A 7164-nucleotide genomic window follows, 5' to 3' on the forward strand; every position below is an offset into this window, starting at 1 on the left:
GGAATTTCCTAATCCTAGCAAGCCCGAGAATGCTGCAGGAGACCAGGGCGTATTTCATCCCTTATCGGTAGCTGCATAAGGCAGCCACTCCCAGAGCGGCCATTTTAGAGACCTCCCCCTGGGAATGCATTCCTTTCCCAGGGCTATTCCTTGCTGAGAAAAGAATTCAGTGATATTTCTCCTATTCCTTTCTGCAAGAAGAGAAATATGACTTTATTCTGCCCGCCCCCGCAGACAGTCAGACCTTACGGTTATCTCCCTTGTTCTCTGAAAATTGCTGTTATCCTGTTATTTTCAAGGTGCCCAGATTTCATCTTGTTCAAACACACATGCTTTACAAACAATTTGTGCAGATAACGCAATCATCACAGGGTTCTGAGGTGACATACATCCTCAGCTTGCGAAGATGATGGGATTAAGAGATTAAAGACAGGCATAGGAAATTATAAGAGTATTGATTGGGGAAGTGATAAATGTCCATGAAATCTTCACAATTTATGTTCAGAGATTGCAGTAAAGACAGGCATAAGAAATTATAAAAGTATTAATTTGGGGAACTATTAAACGTCCATGAAATCTTCACAGTTTATGTTCTTCTGCTGTGGTTTCAGCCAGTCCCTCCATTTGGGGTCCCTGACTTCCCTCAAGAATTAGCATAAATCAGGTGTGACCAAAAGGGCTTGTTATGAATGACAAAGATAGTCCTGTCACCTCTGTAACTCAGGAAGTTCCAAGGGCTTTAGAAGCTTTGTACAGAACCCAAATGTAACAAAGGATGCTTCTATCACCCTTATCTTTCATGAAATTACGAAGTTCTAGGATCTCTGTGCCAGGAACTGGGGACAAGGACCAAATACCTTTCTTATACCACAAGATACCATATTCTGTTGAACTTCCTTGGCATTCTTTTTTACTAGTTCCTCCTCATGTTCCCAGTCTTTAAAAAAGAAAATGCTTCAAAGGTGAAGTCTTTGGACCACTTGTCTTTTCTGTCTTTTTTTTTCTGTTGTTGTTGTTGAGACAGAATTTCATTCTTGTCACCCAGGATGGAGGGCAATGGTGCAATCTTGGCTCACTGCAACCTCCACCTCCCAGGTTCAAGTGATTCTCCTGCCTCAGCCTCCTGAGTAGCTGGTACTACAGGTGTGTGCCACCACGCCAGGCTAATTTTTGTATTAGTACAGACGGAGTTTAACCATGTGGTCCAGGCTGGTCTCAAACTCCTGACCTCAGATGATCCACCTGCCTTAGCCTCCCAAAGTGCTGGGATTACAGGCTTGAGCCACCGCACCTGGCTGTCTTGTCTGCTTTAATCCTACCCTTCTAATCTCGTGTTTTTAATACTATTTACATGAATGATTACCAAATTTATTTTACCAGCCCTGACTTTGGTCCTGAATTCCAGACTCATCTATACAACGGCCTCTGCAGCATCCCTGCTGGATATCTAAAAGACTTTTCAAATTTAACACATTCACAACTTATTTCTGACATCTTCTCCTCCATCCCTAGACCTTGGCCCCCCAAGACCTGCATCCTGTAGTTTTCCCAGTCTCGGTTAACAGCAGTTTACTTCCTTCAGTTTCTCAGGCCCAAAATTTCAGGATCATCTTTGAGTCCTTTCTTCTATGCCAACCATCAGCTCCATTTTCAAAATAGATCCAGACTCCACCACTTCTCATAATTTTTCTCAGTTCAAACTGCTTTCTTCTCTCACAGAGATGACCACAATAGCCTAACGAGTCTTAGTCTGTCTGCTTTTTCCTTTGGCCCTTCATTTTAGTCTCAGCACAGCAGTCAGTGATTATTTAAAAACGGAATCAGAGTGTGTCTCTTTTCAAATAAAAATTATTCTTACACTGAGATAAGAGTTTATTCAAGGCTAGTACAATAGGGGAGGGAGATTTGGCTTTACTCCAAATGCAACAAGGGCAAGCGGGGTTTAATAGGCAAGGGTAAGGATGAGGGGGTCCATGGATAGAAAATTCCTAAGAGGAGATGTTACTGCAGACCAGTGCACCAAAAGCGGGAGTCGCAGCAGAGAGTTTAATGATCATAGGGCAGCCAAATGAGGAGATGGGAGGAAACCTCAAATCTGCCTCCCTGAGAGGTTTGGGAATGGGGTTCTTAACAGATCTGGCTCTGTGAAGGGCTAAAGTGTGGGGACTGATGATTGGTTGAAAAGTGAGGGGTCAAGTCATGGGACAGGGAGAGGAAGAAACCGCATTCCTATGTGTAGTCGGTTCCCTGGTGGGGATCTTCCGACCCATTGGCATCAGCCATCCTGCTGGAATTCAGGATCTGGAAAACACCTTAAGCAATTCTTGGGTTAGAAGATCCAGTGTCAGAGATTCTGTCTATAGGAGCAATGGGGGAGCAGGTGGTCAGCACACTGCTCGACTCTTGGTTAGTTAGAGCTTCAGGGAAGTGGGTCAAAGTGCACCACTGCACCCTGCTCAGTGTCAACTGTAATTCTGCCTAAACTCTGGCTTGTAATTCTCGCTAACCCTGCGAGGGAGGTTTCAGAGCCATCAAAGGCAAGGGAATTCTTGCTAAGCTGGCTTCGCAGCATTCTTGCTAACACATCACAGGTGGGGGATGAGAAACTCTTGTCAGATATGAAGAATTATCAGATAGATGTCAAGAATTGGGGGATTCTTGCTAAACTGACTTATCAAGACTGTTTGCGAAGACTGGGCTGGGCAGGACAGGATGAGGGCTAAGGTCAAGGCCTAGTGGAAAAGAGGGCTCAGAACGGCCTGACTCAAGTTTGATCAAGGAGGGAGTCTTTATCATTCTCTGCTGCTCAGAGCATTCTCCTCTCATTCATAGTGAAATCCACTGACATAAGATCCATTAAGAACCTCCACATTCTGCCCCCTTGCCTAGGATCTCCTACTGTTCTCTCCCTGTTCTTTCTGCTTCAGCAACAGTTCCTTCTTGTTCCTTCAGTAAGCCAGGCATGCTCCCACCTCAGGGTATTCGAGTTCGCTTTTCATTCTGCCAGAAAGACTTCCCACAGACACTTACATTGGCCCATCCCTCATCTTCTGAGGGTCTTTCTTCAAATGTCACCTTCTCAATGAAATGTTTCTTAACCATTCAAGAAAATCACAAACTCTCGGCCAGGTGCGGTGGCTCAAGCCTGTAATCCCAGCACTTTGGGAGGCCGAGGCGGGTGGATCGCGAGGTCAGGAGATCGAGACCATCCTGGCTAACACGGTGAAACCCCGTCTCTACTAAAAAATACGAAAAACTAGCCGGGCGAGGTGGTGAGTGCCTGTAGTCCCAGCTACTCGGGAGGCTGAGGCAGGAGAATGGCGTAAACCCGGGAGGCGGAGCTTGCAGTGAGCTGAGATCCAGCCACTGCACTCCAGGCTGGGTGACAGAGCGAGACTCTGTCTCAAAAAAAAAAAAAAAAAAAAAATTGCAAATTCTCCCACCCTCCAAGTTCCTGTTCCCTTTTTAAATTCTTGTTTGCACTTATAGGGAAGTTTAAATTTTTCCCCTGAAGTTTTGATAATTTGACTCTATAAAACAAAATGATACATAGCTTAACAGGAAAAAAAAAGGCATACAAATTTTATTAAAGTTCATACAAGCACAGGAGTGATACAAAATACAAAAACTCAAAGAAAGGCAAGATAGTGGATATTTTTATACCATCTTGAAGTTACAGGAAGAACAGGGGCTTGGGTCATGGCTAAGGCAGGTTATAGGAGGGAGAGAAGAGGAAAGACCTGAAGAAAAGGTAGACTCATTATGCAAATGAAGCTGCACAGGTAGCAGCCTAAGAATAGATGGTAGCCCATGGTTAAAGTTTCTGCACCGGATTTTCAAAGGTATCAGACTCTCAATTAATCTTTCCCAGATCTGGACAAGGGGAGAGCCTCAGAGAAAGCCTATTCACCTCTGTTGTTTACTTCGCTTCATTTCCTCTAGAGATGCAAGTCTCCTCTACAAAAGACTGCTTTTCAGGACTATTCCTGTCTGCAAGCTCTCTGAATAGCCATCTCAAGATATGTCAGAGAAGTATATTTTGGAGTGAAGTGTTTTGGTTGCCTTCACACTCATCTCTGTCGCAAAACATATTTACTCCTCTTATTATCTTTCCTCTCTCTCCTCCAGTAGAATTCAAGCTGCATTTGTGCACAGGTTTTGCCAGTTTTGCCTACTGGTGTATTTCTAGAATCTAGCACAATGTCAGGCACAGGATAAGTGTTCAATATAATTGTTGTTGTTGAATGAATCAATAATGAAATCCTATACAATAATGAAAATGAATGAACTTTGCATGTATCAAGCTAGACTAATCTAAAAGTGTTTGTGTTGAACATATATACACACACACGATACATATATAAGCATAAATCTTATATAAATTTATGCATAAATATATCTGCTATATACATACATATAACTTTATATCTACTATACACATACATATTGTATATTGAATATAATATACAATTGAAAATATACAATTGTATATTGTATGTATATAGCAGATTACCTTTATATACATACATATTGTATATTGTATGTATATAGCAGGTTAAGATTTAAAATGTTGCAAAAATAATGTTTAGGGACACATGCATGTGGAGTAATTATCAAACAAAACAAAGAATGCTGAAAGCAACTCAGGAAAATGACTTGGGAGCACTGTGAACAAGGCTTCCAAATTTGGGGTAAATTTCTCTTTTGTAACCCAAGTGTTGGGTATGTGGGTATTTGTTTTATTATTATTAAACTGTGGGCCGGGCACGGTGGCTTATGCCTGTAATCCCAGCACTTTGGGAGGCTGAGATGGGTGGATCATGAGGTCAAGAGATCAAGACCATCCTGGCCAACATGGTGAAACCCCATCTTACTAAAAATACAAAAATTAGCTGGGTGTGGTGGTGCGTGCCTGTAGTCCCAGCTACTCGGGAGGCTGAGGCAGGAGAATTGCTTGAATCTAGGAGGGGGAGGTTGCAGTGAGCCAAGGGCACGCCGCTGCATTCCAGCCTGGTGACAGAGTGAGACTCCATCTCAAAAAAAATAAATAAAAACAAACAAAAACTGTGCCTATGCATACATCATCTTCTGTGTATGGTACACATTAAAATAATTTAAAATAACATAACTATCTTGTGGTTTTGATTTGCATTTCCCTGATGTTTAGTAATGAACATTTTTCACATACCTGTTGGCCATTTGAATGTCTTTTTGAGAAATATCTATTCATATCCTTTGTCTATTTTTTTTTTTTTTTTTTTTTTGAGGCAGGGTCTCACTCTGTCACCTTGGCTGGAGTGCAGTGGTGCTATCATTGCTCACTGCAGCCTCAGCCTCTGGGCTCAAGCAATCCTCTGCACTCAGCCTCCTGAGTAGCTGGGACTACAGGCCCGCACTGGCATGCCTGGCTAATTTTGTTTATTTTTTGTAAAGACAAGATTTCACTATGTTGCTGAGGCTGCTTTCGAACTCCTGGGCACGAGTGATCCATCCACTTCTACCTCCCAAAGTGCTGGGATTACGGGCATGAGCCATTGTGCCCATTTTTAATGGGATTGTTTGTATACTGTTGTGTGTTTTTTTTTTTTGTTTTGTCTTTTCTTTGAGATGGCATCTCGTTCTGTCGCCCAGGCTGGAGTACAGTGGCATGATCTGGGCTTATTGCAACCTCCACCTCCCAGGTTCAAGCAATTCTCCTGCTTCAGCCTCCCGAGTAGCTGGGGTTTCAGGCATGCACCACCACGCCTGGCTAATTTTTGTATTTTTAGTAGAGACGGGGTTTAGCCACACTGGCCCGCTGGTCACGAACCTGTTGGGTTATTTGAATTCTTTGTATATACTGGGTATTAGTCCTTTGTTGGATGAGTAATTTACAAATATTTTCTCTCAAGAAGTTGTCGCTTCACTATGTTGTTTCTTTTGCTGTGCAGACACTTTTTAGATTAATATAGTTCTTTTTATTTTTCTTTTTGTTGCTTGTGCTTTTGAGGTCTTAGCCATAGACCTCAAAAACACAGGCAACAACAACAAAAAATATTTGCCTAGATCAATGTCCTGAAGAGTTGTCTCGATGTTTCCTTCTATTAGTTTTATAGTTTGGGGTCTTTAAGTCTTTAATCTATCTGGAGTTGACTTTTATATATGTTGAGAGAGAAGGGGTCCAATTTCATTCTTCTGCATGTTGTTATCCAGTTTTCCCCAGAACCATTTATTTAAAGACATAGTCCTTTCCTCATTGTGTGTTCTTGGCACCTTTGTTGAAAATCAGTTGGCTATAAGTGGGTGCACTGATTTCTGGGTTCTCTTATTCTGTTCCGTGGGGGTGTGTGTATCTATTTTTATACAAATATCATGCTCTTTTGTTTACTAACACCTTCTAATTAGATATAAGCTCATTCCAGTTAGAATGACTATTATTAAAAAGACAAAACAAAACAAAAAAATGACAGATGCCAGTGAGGATTTGGAGAAAAGGGAACTCTTATACACTATTGGTGGGAATGTAAATTAGTACAGCCACTATGGAAAACAGTGTGGAGATTTCTCAAAAAACTAAAAATGGAACTACCATACAATCCAGCAACCCTACTACTGGTAAAGGGGGAGAAATCAGTGTATGAAAAGGATACCTGCCCTCACGTTTGTCACTGCACCATTCACAGTAGCCAAGATATGGATTCAACCTAAGTGTCCAGCAGTAGATGAATGGATAAAGAAAATGTCATACATAGACACAGTGGAATACTATTCCGCCATAAAAATGAATGAAATAATGTATTTACATCAACATGGATGGAGCTGGAGGTCATTATGTTAAGTGAAATAAGCCAGGCACAGAAAGACAAGTACTCCATGTTCTCACTTATATTCGAGAGTTAGAAAACTTGATCTCATGGACATAGACAACAGGAGGATAGATACCAAAGGCCAGGAAGGCCAGAAAGGAAGGGGAATGAAGAGAGGTTGGTTATGGGTACAAACATACAGTTAGATGGAAGAAATAATTTCTAATGTTTAATAGCAGACTAGGGTGACTCTACTTAGCAATAATATTATGGATATTTCAAAGTAAATAGAAGAGAGGGCTTGAAATGATACCAACGCATAAAAATGATAAATGCTTAAGGTGATGGATACCCAGTACTGTGACTTGATCATTACACA

Source organism: Macaca fascicularis, chromosome 6 (assembly GCF_037993035.2).
Source record: "Macaca fascicularis isolate 582-1 chromosome 6, T2T-MFA8v1.1".
Taxonomy (NCBI): domain Eukaryota; kingdom Metazoa; phylum Chordata; class Mammalia; order Primates; family Cercopithecidae; genus Macaca; species Macaca fascicularis.